General features: G+C 36.8%; 1 long non-coding RNA gene across 1 annotated transcript in view; it reads right to left on the bottom strand.

Annotated features, from left to right (window-relative positions):
• LOC132273464 (uncharacterized) overlaps positions 1-22559 on the bottom strand; it is a 42175-nt gene extending 19616 nt beyond the window's left edge. Inside the window, exon 1 of the long non-coding RNA XR_009470119.1 lies at positions 18934-22559. This is a non-coding gene — a long non-coding RNA (uncharacterized LOC132273464). The remainder of the gene's footprint in view (positions 1-18933) is intronic.
• Between the last annotated feature and the right edge of the window lie 864 nt (positions 22560-23423).

Here is a 23423-nt window from a genome sequence, read left to right as displayed (position 1 = left end):
CCTCAACTTTATAAGGATCAATTTCAATACCACGATGCTGTATGATGTACTCAAGGAATTTCCCTGTAGTGACTCCAAATGCACATTTAAGGGGATTCTTCTTGAGTTGATATTTTCTAAGGCGATTAAAAACTGTATGTAGATCCTGTAAATGATTTCTTTGCTCTTTCGTCTTAACCACCAAGTCCTCAACATAACATTCAATAATCTTGTGGAGTATGTTGTCAAAGATCCTTTGCATGGCGCGCTGGTCTATTACTCTCGCATTCTTAAGTCCGAAAGGCATAACTTTGTAGTAATATATGCCTTTAGGAGTGCGAAAGGCAGTCAACTCCTCATCCCTCGGAGTCAGTCTTATCTGATTGTACCTAGAGTAACAATCCATGAAAGAGAGAGCTTCATGCCCTGTGGTTGCATCTACAGTGAACTCGGGGATGGGAAGAGAAAAACCATCTTTTGGGCATACCTCATTCAAATCACTAAAGTCCATACAGATTCAAATCTGTCCATTTTTCTTCTTCACTGGAACAATGCTCAAAATCCATGTTGGATATTTGACTTCACGAATAAACCCTACTTTAATCAATTTGTTGAGTTCTTCCTCTATCCTCGGAACTAGGTCTAGATGGAAGAAACGTTAAGACTGTTTAATCAGACGTGTCCCATGTTTGACAGCAAGATTGTGCACTGCAATTTTAGGGTCAAGACCGAGCATCTCTTTGTATGTCCAAGCAAAGATATTCTTGTACTCAGACAATAATTGAAAGTAATCATTTTCTTCTGAGGGGTTTAGGAATGCACTAACGAAAACTAGTTTGGGTTGATCATCAGTCCCTAAGTTAATTTCCTTGAGTTGATCAACAGTAGCCTACCCCCTGTCTTTCAGTGTTGGTGGAGCATTCTCGATGTCATCTGGTTGTTCAGAGTCAGGTTCCTCTTCAACAATGATATGGTATGAAGTAACACAAGATGATTCACCAATGTCTTATGTTCTATCCACTTCTTCTGATTGATTAGTGAATACAATGGTTCACCTTCGAGCCATTAGTGTAACATCATTGGTGACATCTACCTCTGTCTCACGTTTCATTCGCGAAGGCACCAGGCTCCGAACTTTACTGTTGTTCACCACGTCGATGTTAGCTTCCTCTAACTTTCCACTCTTGTTGCTTCTTAACGATGCATCATTGATAGTACCAATTCAAGAAAATACTGACTTTCGAGATTAAGGTTGTGGAGATTTTCCTCCTTGGTCATGAAAGCTCATTTTATTAAAAATAGAGGTATGAGGTAAACTGCTGACATGAGAACTTGAGACGTTTGATTTTTGGCTAGACAACCTGTTGAATACAGAAGTTTGAGAAAATGGAGCTCCTATACGATTGAAGACTGATTTTTGATGCATAGTCTGCTGGTCTTGTTCATCCTTAACTTCTTTAAACCCAATGTAAAAATTATTTAACTTCTTATCCTTTTTGTGATTTGAATTCGAAGTGGCTCAAAAGCTATGAAACCGAGACTGGACTTGGGTGGAATGATCTTATGCCTTTATTCTTTAAACTTCTTCTGCGTCTCATTGAAGCCATGCACTTTCTCACTGGTGACCTCTGAATTAAGTTTTCCAAGGATTGCAGGATTTGTAAAATCATACCCCAATTTAGCCAAAAGTTGGTATGCTTTAGGATCAAATCCTTCATCAGTCCTTTGTTTTGGAAGTGATCCATGTTCGACCAGAGATTGAGATGGCCACATGAACCCTTTTAACAGAGGCTTGGAAGGTGAAGACTTTTGAATCTTAGTGCGAGAAAGAGTTAACTCTCCTTGCAGCTTTTGCATATCTTCTTTTTCCTTGGTTTGCGACATTTTCACTTTAAATTCCTTGGTTTCAAGTATCTCAATGACAGGTGACTGCCCTTCTTATCGTTGAAATTTTGGAACATACTTCAAAATAGGTTTTGTTCGTTGTGCTTTTATCGAGACCTCTCGCGTTTTAGCTACCTTTATAACATCTGTCACTGAAACATCTAATGGGTCACTCAATGCTTCTTTTGTTTTTGTAAATTGGACCTCTCGTGTAGATGGATGGCTTGGGTTGGGCACTTCCAAAGGTGTATCGGGATTGATATAGAACTTGGCATCGGTAAAATGAGATTCTGCTTCTGTAAATGGTTTATAGTCCATTACAATCATTTATACGCCATTCTTGTAGAATTTAAAGCACTGATGAAGAGTCGATGGAATAATGCCATTACTATGTATCCAAGGCCTTCCCAACAACAAATTGTAAGACATCTTTTCATCAATAACGTGGAATAAGGTTTCAGCTTGGAGCCCGCCAATAGTTAGCTTCGCCCGAATCATGCTAATAGCTCTCTGTCCTCCTTGGTTAAAACCTTGAATAATAAGATGGCTACGAGATAACTCATCGACTGTGACGCTGAGATTTTTCATCATAAATTTTAGCATCAGATTCACTGCTGATCCACTATCAACAAGAATTCGAGTAACTTTTTATTCTCTTATGTAACTGGAAACAAAGAGAGGACAATTATGTGGCTTTGAACCCAACTGAAGATCCTCGTCAGTGAAAACAATTGGCACATAACATGAATCAAGCATACCTCCAACTACTTTATCATCATCGGACTTTTCAATAATGGCTACATCCTTTGCATGGTTCTCCACAGTCTGGGCTTCATCTTGATCCTCACTATTCTCATCATCAGGGCTCGTTTTCTCAGTTGAAACCATGTAAGCTGTCATAACTTCGTCATCTAGATATCCTCTTAGAAAGAACTCTTGTAAAGTAATGGGCTTCTGGATCCCTTTGCTCGTAGAGGCGTGTTTGGATGACTGTGTCTTCTTGACCCATTTTCTATTATAGCCATACTTTTTATGGCAATATTGAGGTTTCTTCTTCCTTTGCCCCCTGTTAGAATAACTAGGCTGAGAAATGTTAGGTCGTTGCTTCCATGGTTTCTTTCTTGTCACTAGAGTCCATCCTTCTTCATCATCCTAAGGAAAGACTCTTCCAAATGAGGAACATCAAATATACTTCCTTGGCCAACATAGATGGGGATTGGTTCCAATGAGCCAAATTGGATGGTTATGCAATATACCTCATAATTTGAAGGTTGAGAACAAGCACTCCCCACGACAGAGGTTGTTAAAGTAGTAGTAGTATGATTTAAAGTTACAACTTTGTCTGTGTCCAACAAGATTTTTCCTTGTTTTGCCAGATTTATCACCACCTCCTTGAAGATAAAACACTTCTCGATTGGGTGATTGACAATATGATGTTATTTGCAGTATTTTGGGTCGTTAACACATCCCATCTCTTGAGGGCGTCTGCATTCATGGAGTTCTATAATTTTACTTTCGAGTAAGCATTCCAATATGCCAGGAACATCAAAATCGGGGAATGGATATTCCTTCTTCTCTAATTCCTTTAGCGTAGGACACTGTTTTTCCCTCTCTTGAAACTGGCAAGACTTTTTATCATCTTTCTTGTTATCTTTAACAGATATCTTGACTGGGGTAGTTGAGATAATTATAGATTCTTTAGTAGTGTTCTTTGATGACTTGTCGTTCTTCTTCCAGTCTTTCTTATCCTTACGTGATTCTATGGGCACCAGACATTTGCCGTCATGGGATTTTATACTGATCTCCATGTCATGGGCACGCGTAGCCAATTCTTCAAATGTGCAAGGTTTTATGCCTTGGAGAATGTAAAGAAGACCCTAATGTAGTCCCTACATACACATCTCCATAGTAGAGATTTCTGATAATTGGTCATTGTAGTCAAGATTGAGTGTTCGCCACCGATTAATGTAGTCGATTATAGGCTCATCCTTCCATTGCTTCGTGCTATTCAATTCTATCATACTAACAGTACGACGAGTGCTATAGAACCTATTCAAGAATTCTTATTCCATTTGGTCCCAACTATCAATTGATTCTGACTTTAGGTCGGTGTACCACTCGAACGCATTTCCTTTAAGGGAGCGAACAAACTGTTTAACTAGTAAGTCCCCGTCAGTTCTGGCATTGTTGCAAGTCTCGACAAAATGGGCAATATGTTACTTGGGTTACATTTTCCGTCAAATTGCTGAATCTTCGGAGGCTGGTATCCTACATCCATCCTCATACTATCGATTCTTTTTGTATAGGGCTTTGAGTACATGAGGGTGCTCTGTGAGATGCCTCCATATTGGGCTCGGATTGTATTCATTATCATATCTTGCAATTGTTCAACAGATAATGAAGAGACTGAATAAGTATGATTAGTTTGACTAGCCGCCTATTATGTCACGGGCGTCTGTCTAGGGTCCTCCATGCGAGTGCCGAGTGCCGTAGAATTAGGATTCCTAGATGATATTGCTGTGGAAGCTGTAAGATTCCCAAATGGTGGTGGTGTGAAAGTTGTAAGATTCCCAAATAACACTGCTGTGGAAGATGTAGGATTCCAGACGGCACTGCTGTGGAAGCTATAGGATTCCCAGACGGTACTGGTGATTCACCGAAGGTCTAAACTTCTAATTTGTTCATCAGTGTAGTGATTTGCAAGACTCTCTCTTCAACAGTCTTTGTGAGGTTCTCAATGGCATGAGACATAGTTGTTAGTTGTTCCTCCACTATGTCAGCTCCAGTCATCATAGCAGCGACCATATCTGAGTATGATAGGCCTTGAGAGTCAATGTTAATTGAACTAATTGACTGCTTCAAAGTCTAACGTGGTCATTCTGGGGGTGAACCGACACTAGAGTAAGCATCAGAGATGGAATAAGGTGAATTTGATGGTGGAATCTCTTCTGGAACAATGTCAAGGTTCTTAACATGTTGAGTTTTCATGTTCGCCGGCTTTGTAGGATTAACTTTCACCAAGTCTTGCTGACATTTGGATAAAGCGATTGCCTGGGATTTGCTCCATGTCATAGGGCCCGCCGAGGTACTTCCATCACTTGATGCATTTTTGGTCTTCGTGCCACTTTTCATGGTGGTTTGGGTATTGGCCTTTGCAGCACCGATGTTCTTTGGGGTTTTCTTGTCTATTTGAGTCTTAGGGGGAGCCATAGAATCTGACAGAGAAGAAACTTGATGGTAGGAGAAAGAGATGAGAGGCAAAGGAGGTCGTACCGGGCGTGCCAAAAATTTACACACACAAATTTTGTAGTCTGCAAATAAATAACAAAATAGGGAACACAATAGAATTTTATTAGTTTGTAAAAATTTGAGTACAATCCTATGTAATATTCTTTTGCAAAAGAAAGAAAGTCCTCTGATTCGATCTCCTTTGTTGGTATTTAAGGGCTACACGAGCTTGATCTTGAATTACCATGGAATTTGGATGAAGAACGGCACGATTTGATGCGCTTGTTATTGATTACCGTAAAATTTGATGAAGAACAGCACGATTTGATGTGCTTGGTGTTCTTCGGCTTTAGGTTTGGATGTTGGGGATGAGTATTGGCATAGTTTCTATATTTCTCTCTAGAATTCTGAATTTTTTGTCCCTTTCCTTCTTCCTCTAGGCCTATATTTATAAGCTTATTGGATTAATAGGATGATGACACGTATCATCTCCTGATAAGGATAAAATTATAACTAGGTCGGGCCGGTTATATTATGATAATTATCCTTAAAAATAAATTTTTCAAATATATTTTATTAGGAATAATTATCTTTTCATTTAATCATCTGGGCTGGGCTAATTAAATAATTAAAGTGGACTAAGCTTGGGGCAGTTAAATAACTTAATTAAACATTAAACCCATATTTGATGGGTCAATTTGTCAAAACCAAAGTCTATTAAAGTTTTAGTGTCTACAACAGTGAATGCTTCTTCCTTGATGTCATTGATGAGTTGGTTTAGGAATCACTCCCAACTATTATATCAAAGGATCCTTTAGAAGCTTGTCTGAATCACTTTAATTATGAAGATTTCGATATCGAATCTTCAATAGCTTAAGTAAATTCATTGCTCAACCCTACTCCTATCACAGATTTTCCTCCATAGAAATCTAGACTTGAGTCTTCCTCCATTTTCTAGTACTCTGCCTATTCCTTCCTTAGAGTCTCCCTCTAAGCTTGAGCTTAAGCCACTATCGGACAAGCTCAAGTATGCTTTCTTAGGTTTAAATGACACCCTCCCGGTGATCATTACTTCCAATCTTACAAGTTCCCAAGAAATGTAATAACCCGGTCATTTTCCTTCCTTTCATTTTTCTCAAAATTTCACAGATATCTTTTTTCCGTTGATCTTTTCTTTTCTAAGTTCGGTTTCTCGTTACTTAGTGTCATCTCGAGTGCTCAATAATGGTTTTCGAGACTCTTTTCTTTCGATTGACAACTTCCTTTAAGGACCGAGTCATTTCCATATTTTCACTTTTTGGACACTATTCACTTTTCGTTTTTTTCTCCGTTGGTCACTTTTTGGCACAACCTCACTTTTTGTGTTCGGAGTTGGTTTTTGACTTCATGTACCTTCATTCTAAGTGGTTTCCAAGAAATACGTATCTTTGCTTTTGTAGAAAAGTACTCTGGTTACTCCGGTGTCCATAGGGGCATGGATGCATATTTCTTCAGAAACATTTCCTTTTCTTGGAGTGTTTTTCATAAATATCTTTTAGAGATATTTTATTTTAGGGGTTTTTAAAAATATATTTTTGGAAGATATTTTCATTCTGGATCATTAGTGCAGTTATCACTTTTTGTAGGGGCCATTATGCAATTAATGAAAGTTATTATAAAATGCCTCGTTTTTAGCCTGGATCCTTATACGGGATTCATTTTCACTTTTCATCGAGTCATGTACTCTTAGAAGTTCCTTCTGGTTATTTTTTTTCCCAATTTTAGGGTTTCTGAACCCGGTTGCCGCCGAACTTATTTGATTCATATCTTTCTACTCGAGACTCAGTTTTCGACACCATTTCTTTCGTTATTCATATTTTCTCATTTCAGTACTTTTTTGTTCATGGAGTTTTGATGTTCGAGCACGTCTGCGTGAATTTCACTTTTCCGGACCTAGTGGGACTCGTTCGGGACACTTTTAGGGTTTTTCTATAAATAGGAGGTGAAATAAAAAAATAAAAAAAAGTGGAATTTTCTTCTTCTTCCTCCCTCTCTTGGCCGGCAGACATGGCAGCCAAGGGGCAGCCACCCTTCTTCTTCTTTTTTCGGCCTCTTCCCTCATGATAAATGCCGCAGGGCCTTAGTGTTTATTGTAGGCCTTGGTGAGATCTTCTTTTCCCCCTTATTGGAATTCCGTTTTGGCCATTTTTTGAGTTCAGGTTTGAATCCAAGTTAGGATTTTGGTAGGACATCCTTGGTGTTTATTGATCACTGTGTTGTCCCCGACAAAACCCTGAAGTATCGTCGGATTTGGAGCGGTTTCATTTTAGTGGCTTTTGAGATTTTCATCTCAAATTAAGGTAGGGGATGTTATAGGTTTATATTTTTGTTGTCTTGCATGCTATTGATGCTTATACAACTACTATGCATGCTTTTGTTTATAATCTAAAATTTAATTTAATTATTTCCTTTGTGTAAGATTTAATTCACATGGTTGTATATGTGATGGAATTAAATTGTGGTATGCTATTAAATTAGGCCTTGATATGTTTATTAACATATATTAAATTGAGAACATTTGAAATTGTTTTAAAATCTAGAGGAAATTAATTAATTAGATTAATTAAATTTATTTTAAGTATTCAGGAAAAAAAAATTAATTTTATTTTAAGTGTTTTATTCACTTAATTGAATTTTTAACTTGATATTGTTGAAGACCATACTATATTCTTTAACATATATTAATTTGAGGCCATTTGGAAATGATTTGAAATCTAGAGAATTTAATTATTTTTATTTAATTAAAATCTATCTAATTGTTCCATGGATTTAATTACGTTTTAGAAGTTGTTTCTATGTATAAATCATGGATTTAGACTTGTTGTGTATTCACTTGGTGGTGCTTTAAGCATTGAATAACATTGTTGTTAAATTTATATTTATGAAAACATGTTTCCAATATTGAATATATTATTGTCTTATGTAAGAACCGCACACTTCGTATTTGACATTATATATGTCATTTTAGAATTTAAACTCTAAGGCATGGATTATGTGGTTTCAACCTACTTGTGCATGAAAGGTGGTTTTGTGCATTATTTAATTATGTATAAGTTTTGAACTTATTTATTTTGGAGTCACTTGGGACACTGTTACAACGACAAGGCTAGAGTTTAGCTCTAGTACTGGAAGTATGAGTTCTCCTTATTTTATAGTGCGCATTAGGGTGGTATTCCTAGCGGGTTATTGCCTAGAATAACCATTTAGGTCTTGGCTTTATTCGAGATTTGATGTCCAAGTATTCCACTATTTGATTTGGCATTTAATTCCAAATTGACAACCAATACTTAATTGTAGCTTGTGATTTTGGTTATTGGCAATTTAATATTGTTAAGTACATTTATGCATTATGATTTTTAATGAATCATCACAATTTTATTATTGTTAAGTACATTTATGCTTTATAATTTTTAATGAATCATCGCAATCTTAATGTTGTTAAGTAAATTTAAGCATTATGATTTTTAATGAATCATTGCAAACTTTGATGTTATTAACTACATTTATGTTAAAATGTTCAAATGTAGCTTAGGAATGATCCTATAGATTCATTTGGAACATATACGTTTGGTGGCATGACCCACTTTAGTTGTTTTCGTATTTTAGATTTCAAGTTGATAACTTTGAGAATCTATATCTTGTTGCCTTGTATAACATGCTTCTATGTTATTTAAATTGCATGAATGACGTGATTTATATTAAAAGTGATTTAAGGTAGCTTAAGATGCTCATTGGATCTCCCCTTTGACATAGACATTAGGTGGCATAACCTTTTGTATTGTTTACATTAATGTGATATTTATGTAAAACGTTAGGTCCTTGCATGCTTATCTTCTACGAGTAGCTTTATGTTACTCACCCAAAAGTTATCGGGGTCATTTTTCAAGTACATGATTCAAAATTTGGGGATTGTAATTGCCTTGGGTGATATGTAGAATTGAAAAATTGTTGATTGTATTCTTTTTCACATACAAGTGTTAGCATGTTTATCTTTTCTTTCGAAGTTATTATGTAATGTTTGGTTTAACATGACATTTTTCAATTTCGGGTATGTAATGTGTGCCTAAACACACCTATTGACATTCATTTTGTATGTATAACATGAGGCCAAGGGCCATAAATTTTAAAGTTCACAAGTGTGTTTTTAAGCTTGTTTCGGATCATTTGGAATGCATGTATAGCCTTAAGGTTAGCCTTAAACTTGTTTCTATTTTATCGTTCGGCTGATTGTTGCCTTCTGTTTCGTTGTTCGGCTGATTATTGCTTTCTGTTTTGTCGTTCGGCTGGTTGTTGCCTTCTGTTTCGTCGTTTAGCTAATTGTTGCTTTCTGTTATGTTGTTCGGCTGATAAGAGCCATTAGCCAGCTGACACATGCTCGAGATCAATTCCAGTGGCTAAAGTTCAGTTTGGGTCATAACCCTTCCGTCAGCACACCTGACTATATAGATCAGAATGCCTGACTATATAAGTCTGAACGCATAACCATGTAGGTCAGAATGCCTGACCATGTAGATCAGAACGCCTAACCATGTAAGTCCGAACAGTTGACCTTATGAGTCAGAATAACCGACCTTGTGAGTCAGAACGACCGACGTTGTGAGTCAGAACGACTGACCTTGTACCATGTAGGTCAGAACGCCCGACCATGTAGGTCAGAACGCCTAACCATGTAAGTCAGAATGCTTGACCATGTAGGTCAGAACGCCTGACCATGTAAGTCAGAATGCCTGACTATGTAGGTCAGAATGACCGACTTTGTAGGAGTGTCGAACGGGTGTTCAGTGTTGAGGAGTGTCGAACGGGTGCTCAGTGTTGAAGAGTGCTGAACGGGAGCTCAGTGTTGAAGAGTGCTGAACGGGAGCTCAGTGTTGAAGAGTATCGAAAGGGTGCTCAGTGTTGAAGAGTGCCAAACGGGTGCTCAGTGTCGAAAAGTGCCGAAAGGGTGCTCAGTGTTGATTTATTCATAGTGTGAGTTGTATTTGATCATAATAACTCGTGTTCTTCTTAATCTCATTTCCTTTTCACACATATAGCGTCATAGTCTTGACTCGTGGAGAGTCTTCTAGTTATGGCTCAGGTGAGCGTAGTGTTATAGTCTCCATTTTGTGAGATGAGACGTAGGCCACGGAAGCACAATTTCATCTCATTTTCTTTGTCTCTTTGTGATGTAGTCATAGTGGTGTTAGAGGTGTTGGTGTTATCTCTTAGGACTTCGTAGTGGTCTTGACGTCATGATGTCATTGAGGTCTTTGTTTCTAGCGTCATGGGACGATAAGTCAGGACTAACTCGAGTTCTTCCTTGGAGAGTCGGGAAATTACTTTGTGAGCCTCAAGGTAAGGTTCTCGTGTCTTGTTTTCTTCGGATGATGGTTTTGGGATTTAGATAGGTGTGTTGACCTAGAATCCTTCTTGTGTTGCCTTGGACAGCTCTTGCGAGCTACGGTTGGAATGTGAGCAGTTTCGTGTAATTAATTCCGTTGGTGCAATTAATTACTCTCCCTTGTCTTTGGAGACTTAGGGCATTGCGTTAGGGTCCTAGTAGAATCCTGTAGAGTTCCTATCAAACTCATTGACATCTTAGATTGGGGGTTTTCTTGTTGATGTCTCGTAACGGTTAGCATTAGGGCTATCCATTTCGTTGTTGTCTTGTTTCGTGTGGTGTTGGGATTTTATCAGGGTATGAGCTGGTCTTGGGAAAGTCTTGCTAACCCTATGTCTCAAGGACCTTAATGGTCATTGGGGGGAATGATTCCTATCCTCATAGTGAGAGATTTGACTCGTCCAGTTTTTATGTTACGTTTTCTGGAAGGTTATCCTTTTGAGAGGCATTCCATTCCTTTCTTCTTATTTTATGAAAATTCATTTTGTAAGATCACTTTTACTTGTTTATGAGCCCTATTGTTTTCGAGCATGCCTTAGAAACATGTTTAGGATATATGACTATGTGGTAGTCCATGTGAGGATATAGATGATACGTTTTCATATACTGTATCCGTTTAACATGCTAATGCCATTAGTGGTGTATAGCGTGTCATCGTTTGTTTGACCCCTATGTGATAGGTGGTTTATTTAGTTTACCTTATGTATACTGTGTGTTTAGTACTAAGGTATTATTTGATTTATGTCATTTAATTTTATGAGTATCTACTATACGAGTATTTGGTTTATACTGTTTCATCTTTCCTGCACTTATATTAGGGTTTTGTGACCGTGGTTGTTGGGATAGAGATATGTGAGCTACGTAGTAGAATTGTGTTTTGAGGTTTTAGTTGTCCATTATAGGGATTTTGACCCAGCGTTTTGTCTTCTGTATGTAGCCTTACAGTAGGTCTATTTCAGATCTGTGCTTAGGTTTTCGGTTTTGTAGGTCCGATCCATTGGATTGAGGGCATAGACTTGTCAGGCTGTGAATTCGTGACTAGTGTTGTTGTAGTAGCATTTTCAGAGATGGGAGTCGTTTGTTACGCCAGCATTAGGGATTTAAGGCCTTAAGCGTAATGGTGCCAAAGACATTGTTATTAGAATTTTAGGATTAGCTACCCCAACTCTCGCCGATGCCTTGTGTAATGACCCACTCCACCACATGGTATGATATTGTCCGCTTTGGGCCTGAGTCCGCACGATTTTGCTCTTAGTTTTTACCCCTAAAGCGAACAATATCATACCATGTGGTGGAGTGGGCCGTTACACCTTGTTTTCATAGTGCTTTTGGTAATGATCATTTTCGACATTGATGTTATTTGTTTCGACAAGTTTCTTTCTGGGTTGACCTGTTGGGGGCATGTTATGAACTAGTGCCTTATACTGTCATGTTACCTTACTGATGAGTAAGTGTGGGCAGGTTCTGGTCATTTTTCGTACTGCTATGTAATTCTTAGCCATCTATCTTGATTCGATTTGTCGTTATCTTGGGATTCTCTCGGAGATTGACCTTGGGTTAATATGCCGATTCGTTTGCGAAATGTTACTCAGTTCTTGGTTTTTGCGTTCCTTCAGATGATCTTCAGGCTTTTAGAGTTGTCCTTTAGCACCTTATGATCTGTCCTTTAGCTTGACCTTGCTTCGATCTTGCTCGATTCTCTTCTATATGTTTCAGATTTCGGGGAAGAAATCCCTTTAAGGATGGTAGGTTGTAATAACCCGGTCATTTCATTCCTTTCATTTTTCTCATAATTTCACATATATTTTTTTTTCCCATTGATCTTTTCTTTTCTGAGTTCGGTTTCTTGTCACTTAGTATAGTCTCGAGTGCTCGGTAATGATTTCCGAGACTCTTTCCTTTGTATTGACAAATTCCTTTAAGAACCGAGTCATTTCCATATTTTTACTTTTTAGACATTATTCACTTTTCGTCTTTTTCCCCGTTGGTCACTTTTTGGCACAACCTCACTTTTTGTATTCGGATTTCGTTTTTGACTTCACGTACCTTCATTCTAAGTGGTTTCCACGAAATACATATCTTTACTTTTGTAGAAAAATACTCTGGTTGCTCCCGGTGTCCATAGGAGCATGGATGCATAGTTTTTCAGAAACATTTCCTTTTCTTAGGGTGTTTTTTATAAATATCTTTTGAAGATATTTTATTTTAAGGGTTTTTAAGAAAATAGTTTTGGAAGATATTTTCATTCTGGGTAATTAGTGTAGTTATCACTTTTTGTAAGGGCCATTGTGCAATTAATGAAAATTATTGCAAAAAGCCTCATTTTGAGCCTAGATCCTCGTACGGGATTCATTTTCACTTTTTGTCGAGTCGTGTACTCTTAGAAGTTCTTTTTGGCTGTTTTTTTTCCCAGTTTTAGGGTTTTTGAACCCGATTGCCGCCGAACTTGTTCGGGGCATATCTTTTTGCTCGGGACTTGGTTTTTGACGTCGTTTCTTCTGTTATTCATCTTTTCTCATTTTGGTTCTTTTTTGTTCATGGAGTTTTACCAATTGACCATGTCTGCGCGAATTCCACTTTTCCGGACTCGGCGGGACCCGTTCGGAATACTTTTAGGGTTTTTCTATAAATAGGAGGTGAAATAAGAAAAAGTAGACTTTTCTTGTTCTTCTTCTCTCTCTTGGCCGGCAGCCATGGTAGCCAAGGGGTTGCCACCCTTCTTCTTCTTTTTTCGGACTCTTCCCTCGTGGTAAATGCCGTAGGGCCTTAGCGTTTATTGTGGGCCTTGGTGAGATCTTCTTTTTCCCCTTATTGGAATTCCATTTTAGCCATTTTTTGAGTTCGGATTTGAAGCCAAGTTAGGATTTTGGTAAGACCTCCTTGGTGTTTAATGATCACCGTGTTGTCCCTGACAAAACCCCGAAGTATCTTAGGATTCGGTGCGGTTTCATTTTAGTGGCTTTTGAGATTTTCATCTCAAATTGAGATAGGGGATGTTATATAGGTTTACATTTTTGTTATCTTACATGCTATGATACTTATACAACTTCTATACATGCTTTTGTTCATAATCTATAATTTAATTTAATTATTTTCTTTGTGTAAGATTTAATTCACATGGTTGTATATGTGATGGAATTAAATTATGACATGCTATTAAATTAGGCCTTGATATGTTTATTAACATATATTAAATTGAAGACATTTGAAGTTGTTTTAAAATCTAGAGGAAATTAATTAATTAGATTAATTAATTTTATTTTTAAGTGTTCTATTCACTTAATTGAATTTTTAACTTGATATTGTTGATAACTATGTTATATTCTTTAACATAAATTAATTTGAGAATTTAACTTAATGATTTTTAACATATATTAATTTTTAACTTAATGATTTGAAATTTAGAGAATTTAATTATTTTTATTTAATTAAATTCTATCTAATTGTTCCATGGATTTTATTACGTTTTAGAAGTTATTTCTATATATAAATCATGGATTTAGACTTATTGTGTATTCACTTGGTGGTGTTTTAAGCATTGAATAACATTGTTGTTAAATTTATATTCATAAGAACATGTTTTCAATATTGAATATATTATTGTCTTGTGTAATAAATCGCACACTTCATATTTGACGTTATATATGCCATTTTAGAGTTTAAACTCTAAGGCATGGATTGTGTAGTTTCAACCTACTTATGCATTAAAGGTGGTTTCGTGCATTATTTAATCATGTATAAGTTTTGAACTTATTTATTTTGGAGTCACTTGGGACATTATTACAAAGACATGGCTAGAGTTTAGCTTTAGTATGGGAGGTACGAGTTCTCCCAATTTTATAGTGCGCACTATGTGACGGTCCAAGTTTTGCAACCCAAGTGATGATCTGAAAGTTGACCCGATAACGGATCCGAAATGCGAAGCGAAAGAAGTAAAATGGCCTCTTGAGATGTATGTCATCCTTAAGGCACCAAAGTGACTCCCCATGAAGCCACGGAACTTAAATGAGTCAAGTACTGAAGTAAGGATTTCAAACCTGATAAAAAATAAACTAAGGGTAAAGTAGTCATTTCAAACTTAAATGGGTACCACCGTGCACACCATTGGAAAGACAACGAAAAATGAATGAAGTTAGACTCAAGAATTACTTGATTCAGAATCCGGACAGAAAAGATACAAAAATAGAACAAGGAGGCATCCTTCGATTAAGAGATACCACGACCCTATCTCACTAAAACTGGGATAACTCTCACTACGGTTGGATTTTTAGTGTAAGGTTGGTACCATTGGAAATCTAACTTCAAGCTCTTGAAGTTAGACTCAAGAATGAGCAAATTTGGATTAAAAATGAGTGAGATATGACCTTCTGAAGTTGGTGCAACAAAACTGTCCAAGGAAAACTAAAAAGGGAAAACCCCAGGGAGGATCGGTCGACTGAAGCCAAGGACCAACTTGCCAAAACTCAATTATCATCCGATTGAAGCTCAATCATCAGCCGACTGAAATGACTTTTTCACCAATAAACATACTGGAATTGGTCTCAAGGGTTTGTCAGCCAGCTGATGGTTCTTGTCAACCGACCGACGCAACAGACAACAGCAAAAGCTACTGCTGCAATGTCTGGGGAAGGTGCGTGGGCTAAAACTAATGTTATGCATGCATCCCATATGTTCCGGAACAAGTTTTAAAACATGCCAAGGTCACAATTAAGCATTTAAAACATGCTAAACCAAAAAGAATCCATATATCATGCTCCAATGTATGAATTTTCATAAAAACTTATAAACCGCCCCCATGAAGGTTCCAAAACTAAAATTTAAGAGTTTTGTGAAATATAGACATGCACACAAACATAAAAAGACATTTAAGATGCGCTCCAATGGTCCATGGCCTCAAAATATCCCCAATGCAAAATATGACCTCTCAAACCTCAATTTTCATAAAATTGCCTTAAAATGCAATAAATGAAACCAAAATGCAAAACGTAAAACAAAATGGTGTTTGGCCTTTGGCCACACCTCATGCATGATTAATGAGACCCTATGAAAGAATAAGATTGGAATTCCCACACCAGATGCAAACATGATGAAGCAATGACTTGACATTTTTCAATATTTCCATAATAAACCTTGAAACTGAAAATGCATAGAATGCAAATTAGATATCATTGGCCTATGGCCTCACCTCATACATGTCAAATACATTACGAAGAGTGCACTTATGTACATATTACATGTTTAAAATAAAATATACACATTTTGACATATAAGGCTACAAGTGGCATTTCAAGCCAACCTTTACAAGAATGGGAACCTTCAAGTCCACAAATCATCAAAGCATAATGAGAATCTCAACCTTGAATTCTATACCTAAAAAATGTCCTCGGTAGCTTTGGGGTGAGTAACATAAAGCTACTCGTACGAGATGCGTATGCAAAGACTTAACGTTTTACAAGTTTGCATAATTTAATCATTGTGATTCATTCCACCTAACGTCTATGTCAAAGTGAGACCCAAGAAGCATCCAAAGCTACCTTAAAACATTTCTATCACAAATCATATCATTCATACAATTTAAATAACATAGAAGCACGTTATACAAGGTAACAAGATATAGATTCTCAAATTTATCAACTTGAAATCTAATATGCGAAAATAACTAAAGTGGGTCATGCCACCTAACGTGTATATTCCAAATGAATTTATAAGATCGTTCCTAAGTTACATTTGAATAATATAGCATAAATGTACTTAAAAACATCAAAATTTGCAATGATTCATTGAAAATCACGATACCTAAATGTACTTAACAACATTAAAACTGCGATGATTCATTAATATCATAATGCATAAATGTGTTTAACAACATCAAATCACCAATAACTAAAATCACAAGTCACAATTAAATATTGGTTGCCAACTTGAAATTGAATGCGAAATCAAATAGTGAAAGACTTGGACATCAAATATCGGAGTAAAACCAAGACCTTAACGGTTATTCCGGGCACTAACCTACTAAGAATACCACCCTAGTGGGCACTATAAAATGGGGAGACCTCATACCTCCCGTATTAGAGCCAAATGTCCCAAGCGACTCCAAAATCAATAAATAAGTTCACAACTTATACGCAATTTAAATAATGCACGAAACTACCTTCCATGCACAAGTAGGTTAGAACCACACAACACAAACTCTAAGTCCACAACTACTATAGGATGACAAATGTTGAATCTTCATAGTGCGATTCGTTATACGCTATAACAACATCATATATAGAAATATTCAGCGTGCGATTCGTTACACGCTATAACAATATAATTCAATAATGAAAACATAAACTCATAAATCCATTACAAGTCCAAAATTATAGTTTAAACATACAACCAATATCAAACACATGATTTAATCATTAATGCAATAGAAACAGAAATTAATTAAGTAAACTAATTAATTTCTCTAGGTTTCAAATCTCAATCAAATGATTCATAATTAATATATGTTATACAACATAACTTGATCATTACATATATCAATTTAAAAACTTAATTAGGTCATTGGAACAATAAAATAGAATTTAATTAAATCATGATAATTAAATCTCTAGATTCTAAAGCAACTCCAAATGGTCCCAAATTAATATATGCTACTAACCAAGTCTTAGTCATTACAAATATTAAGTTAAAAACTTAATTAAGCTAATGGAGCCATTAAATAGATTTTAATTAATTCTTTAAATTAAAACCTCTAGATTTTTAAAATCATCTAAATGCTCTCAAATTATAGTATGTTAAACAATATGCCAAGACTTAATTTGTAATAACCCGGTCATTTTCCTTTCTTTCATTTTTCTTAAATTTTACAGATAAATTTTCTTCATTTAATTTTTTTTCCGAGTTATGTTTCTTGTCACTAGGTGTTGTCTCGAGTGCTTGGAAATGGTTTCTGAGACTATTTCGTTTGGATTGACAACTTCCTTTAAAGAACCGAGTCATTTCCACATTTTTACTTTTTGGACACTATTCACCTTTTGTCTTTTTCCCATTTGTCACTTTGTTGGCACAATCTCACTTTTCGTATTCGATTTTTCTTCCACTTTTGCATGCACTCATGATATATGATTTCTTAGAAACGTGTATTTTTACTTTCCTAGAAATGCATGCCATTTGTGCACTTTCTTCTTTAGGGGTGTGGATTGGTGCGACCGAGCGTATGCACAAAATAATGCACAACACTTTAGGTTTAGAAATAATGTCAAGTGAACACCATATTTAAAATTTATAAAACCACTAAACACTTATACTATGGAGTATAAAGTGAGCAAGGATCGTCCCAAGAGATCTAAACAATTATAGGTTTTTCAGAATTGAATTCTACTTTAGTACTTATGTGATTGCTAAAAAGGTTTGGTTTTGTGATTAGACTAATTTTAAACTAAATGATGCAAATAAAGAGTAGAGTTTAAAAGATTGGAAAGAGACTTAGGGTGTAGGATTCACCACTAAGCACATTCCCTAACTCACTCACTTTCAACTAATTGGGGAGGAAATAATGTGTAATCCAAATGTGACTAACAACTGCAATGAAAAGTGTAAACCATCAATTTCAAGCATGAATCAACTTCTTAACAATAATTAAACTAAGTGTAGTGCAATTCACCATTTTTTTTTTTTTTTTTTTTTTTATGTATGATCATGTGCAATGTCCAAGTTCCTTAAGCTCTCTAATCACCCCATGTAACAAGCGTTGAGCCAATGACTCCCAAACCAGATGGTCTTAGGGCGTTAAGTGTAAAGACACTCCTAAGGGCGTAATGACTCGAAATGGCTAAGCTACGAACTCAAACTAATCATGTATCTTACATTATTTCCTTGTCTTCCTTTTTAATCAGTTGACATGTTAAAAGAATGCAGTTTTTTTTTTTTTTTTTTTTTTTTTTTTTTTCTTCACCTTTGGTGAGTGCTTTTATTTCTTTTCTTTGCAAGGTCATTTTATCAAGAATGAAAGTTTTCAAAGCATACTAGCTCAATTGGGATAAACCAAAACAATAATCAACTAAGCATGTACCCCACAAATTGAATGCTAGTGTACGCAAGTGCAAGTGTAGAATTCTAAAATAAACTCTCAAAGCATTTTTAACTAACAAGATGATGTGTACCACAAGAGCAAATATGATATCAAAAATAAAAAATTTACCCCTAAATGGCATCCTAGAGCATACAAGAAATATTAGACGCGAACAACTTGCTTTTCAAAGGCACTATGCTTCAAAAGTTCGAAATCATTACTAAACACATCTCAAATCTCATCATGCATTTAAAGCTTAACTTAAATAAAATGAATCATGATGACGTTACGCCCAAACATAAACTGTACATTGTCCTCAATGTGCAATGAGAATAATGAAAAATAATGGAAAGAGTACCGTGATGGCAAAGATTATGAAATCCGGCATTGATCCAGTAGGAAAGATGTCTCCCCCAAGCTTAGATGCAAAAATCTAGCTGTATAACCATACTAGCAAACTCACATCAAATGTCACATGGGATAAGCAATTCATACAGTTCAAAATAATATATAACACAATGCAAAGAGATATGAGATGAAACCCTTGATAAAATCTGAAAACATTCATAACTAGTCATAAGGGCATACCGATAACACATTTTTGAATTTTTTTAATTTATTTTTAATTTTTTTAGTTTAGTTTTTTTTTTTTTTTTTTTTTTTTGGTTATTTTTTTTTTTTTTTATAATTGTAAAAGAAACAAAGAAAAAGAACATATATACACAACCTACAAATAAATAAATAATTGGCTAAGTTTAACGTCTCTAGCAAGACGGAATGATACTTTGCAATTTTTATTTTTTAATTATTTTTTATTTATTTTCATTATTTTTTTTATTTAGTATTGTTTTTTTGTTTTTGTTTTTTTATATGAATATGAGCAATAAAAGCCAAAAGCAATCATATATGGATGAATGAAACCAAAATATATCATCAAAACTCAGAATTACAGGTTTCCAAAATAGCCAGCTCTAAATCACAAAAAATCTAGCTATAGCCACATAAAATCCCATCCACTCAAAATAAAAAAATCTAAACAGCCTAACATAGACAAGAGAAATCATGCATCAGGCGGCAATGTGGAAGTGCGTGGGAGACTCGATGAAACAATCTCATATAAATCTCGTAGCATGCGCTGGGTAGTGGTGTGCTGCTGTATAAGCTCAGCATGCTTGACTCGACGCTGCTCCTCAGATTCAGCCAACTCGGTCCTCAACTGCCCCACAATGGCATTGAACTCTGTCCTAGTCACCCCTGCAGACTCCTCTGCATGTGGTGACACAGCCTGTGCTATCTCATAACTAGCACCATCAGCAATTTGCTCCTCAGACTTCCCAACGACGTCCTCAACTAAGGCATTCACATCCTCTCTATCACCTGCTGCCATGCCATCACCTTCCTTCTTGGCCCTAGGCATATGAGAAAGGCTTAAGTTCCACTGTGCTAGCCCAAAAGTCACCGCTGAGCCTCAGAGATCTCATCATTATCAACCACGAAGCACCAAAGGACAAGGAGCTGGGTAATAATATATAGAAATGGAAGGTTTCATTTTTTCGCATTTGGATCCCCACTCGCCACTAAATGCTTCCAATATTTATGCATTTGGTTCAAGATGAAAGCTGGAACAGAAAACCATGCTCCAGTGTGGGTAGCATACAATGCTATTAAGAATTCTTGCACTCGCTGTACCTTATGACCTATTGGAAAAACATTCTGCTTCAGAACCTAATTGAAAAACCACATATCCTTAGGTAGTGAGGACTTGCTGGCACAATTCGTCATCTTCTTGTCACCATACTTCCCGTCACACATATCCTTAACAATAGAATGCACAGTAGGTTTTTTTGAGAATTTGCCAAAACGTAGCTCCCCATTCTCTATTAGCAAGTCAGTGGGGCACAAATGTGGACACCCCAATGCCTGGGCTATGTCTAAGACACCAAAGTGAATTCGAACACCATCAATGGTTGTAGCTAATATGTCCGGCGCATCACTAATCCATTCCATATTCTGATAAAACAGGCGCACAATACGGGGATATGCAACCTCTGCAGTTGGTCTAAAAAGACAGGACAAACGCCTCCTTTTAAATTCTAACACCGCCCATTCAGTCGTGTCATTGTGGCGAAACGTACCTTCAATGTCGAAGGTAGTCTCAAAATCCAGACGTTTGTTGCGCCACACAGCTTTGGGAGTCTCTTTAGAGGGTTTGAAACGTTTGGAAGAAGGAACACGAGTCATTTCTTAAAGATTGAAATATATGGGAAGTAGTCCAAATTCAATAACCCTACTCCAATGACAAACCAAAATCTGCAAATCAACCAACAAGACATTCAATGTCAAATGAAGCATCCAACTCTAATTTTCCAATCACCAAATTGGGCCACTGTGAATTTTTTTATTTTTTTTTTCATCAATTCAATTTTTTTTTTTTTTAAAACATCAATGCAACTTTTTTTTTTTTTTAATAACCAATTCAAGTGCAAAAAAAAGAAAAAAAAAATTAACCAACTCAAGCACTTTCCCATACACAATCTAAGTTCAACGACAACCACAACTCAACAACCAATTCGTCCACTGGGAATTTTTATTTTATTTTATTTTTTATTTTTTTACTTTTTTTATTTTGTAATCATCAATTTAACTCTTTTTTTGTTTAAATCATCAATGGAATTTTTTTTTGTTTTTAATCATCTATTCAACTTTTTTTTTTTTTTAAGACTAACAATCTATATTGCGAAACAATATCACAATTTCAGTGCCCTAAAACAAAGGCAGAATTCTAGATTTAGTACACAACAAAGAAGGGGAAAGAGTTTCGGGATGCAAATTGGATTTGACATGATCCAAACATGAAAATTATTATCACAACAATAGCACCCAGATAGTCCAAAAAAAATGATAAAGAGTATTGAATTCTCTCATCAAATTCTCTCATCTTTGGAGCACTATGATGGATGATAAATGATAAATGTCAATTAACCAAAGCAATTAACCGCAAAGGATTCGGGTGCACTTACCCGAAACAATTAACCGCAAGGATAACGGCAACCCACAAGCTCGCTGGAGAAGAAACCAATAAAAAAAAAAAATCGCTGAAGAAACCAACCGGTATCAGAGAGGAATCTAGCCAAAATCGCTGCACAAGCTCACTGAAAGAACAAGTCAAAATCGCCGGAGAAAAGCGACCCAAAAGCGCAACAGAGAACCCAGCTGAAATCACCGGCGAGACCCGCAACCCAGCAACGCGACAGAGACCAACCAGCCAGAATCGCTGGAGAACATGGCGATTCACAAACACGCCGGAAGGAACCGGCGATGCAGAAACTCGCCGGAAGGAACCGGCGATGCAGCAGCGATCGCCGGAGAGAACGACGATTCACAAACTCGCAATAAAACTTGGCGAACCTCAAACTCGGCAACCTAGAAACCGGCAACCCAACTTCCCCAATCGCACCCAACCGAAACCCAAAGAGGCGATGCAAAGGGCGAACCTCAACCTGTCGGCAGAAAAGAACTCAGAACCATGGAGCCAGAAATCACAGCCGCGACACTGTGGAAGAGGAGAAGAGATCAGCGAGGAGTGAACCAACAAATTGGGATTGGAGGTGGGTTAAGGGTTTCGTAAGGAAGGAGAAGAAAACTGTGTTTGGGAATGGAAGGTAGGGCGAGAATGGATTGGCGCTCGATCTCCTTTACTGGGGGATCGATATTTTTTTACAAAAAATTGTCCTTTTACTATGTAATGAGAAGGGGAAATACAAGTAAAATGGAATCGATCCACGTGGACGGGGGATCAATCCACTTAGGCTAATTTTTTTTGTTGCTCTCTGCAAAGAATGGGATTGCTCTCCCAGTTTAGTTTAGGTTTTTTTTTTTTTTTTTTTTTTAAAGCAAAACTAAAATGAAATATATATATAAAAATAATAATAATAATAATAAAATGGAAATAAAATAAAACACCAACCTACACTATTGTCACAAATCTTTCACATGTTCTTTGAACAGGTCTGTCATGGACATCACATCATCCGTCATAATCTGCATATTCGAGTTTGTCTCCCCTACAAACTCTTCAAGCATTGATCGCATTGTTTGCAACTCAACTGCAAATTCGTGGGTGTTATTGTCTTTACAGTGTGAAAGTGTTTTACTTGCTGGGTGTTCTAGGCAGCAAGTGTGAGTTGACTAATTGGCACAGGGGTAAATTCTAAACACGAATCTAGTGGCCTGTGATGGCACTAAGCCAGAAATATGAAACACTTTTCTCTTAATTTCTAACTTAGCTCAGCCAACTCACACTTGCTGCCTAGAACACACAACAAGTAAAACACTCTCACACACAAGAATAGTTGCAAGAATGTAAAGGCAATCACACCCACGAATTTACAGAAGCACAAGGCTTCCAACCTTTTACTATTATTCACAAAATAGTACAAGGAAAGGCCTCAACCTGCAGAAGCATACAAGAGTCTCTCACAACATAACTCTGTATCTCACTCTCAATCTGCCCTCTCTACAGAACCCACATTAGCAATATATAGGCAAACTCTCAAAACCGCCCACAACTGCCCACTAAAGTGGTGGATGACACCCCCATCCACCTAGGGTCATGTTGGCACCCACTAAGTGTGCCAACACTACATATGTAGTTGACAAGCCCAACTACTAGCTTGTTGGCATGTTCTGCTCATGCCACGTGTCCACAGGAAGTTGCATTCAGCATAGTGAAAGAAACCACCTCCAACCGCCTGTGTGTTGTCCTCTCAAATCTGTGCCACATGGATGGGAAGTTATTCAGCACATCCCCACTCCCCACATGAGTGGGAAGTGCTAGTAACTTCCCCC

This window comes from Cornus florida, unplaced genomic scaffold (assembly GCF_030987335.1).
Source record: "Cornus florida cultivar Cherokee Brave unplaced genomic scaffold, ASM3098733v1 CherokeeBrave_3.0.0_Hap2_Chr09, whole genome shotgun sequence".
Lineage (NCBI taxonomy): Eukaryota > Viridiplantae > Streptophyta > Magnoliopsida > Cornales > Cornaceae > Cornus > Cornus florida.
This window is presented reverse-complemented; position numbering and strand designations above follow the sequence as displayed.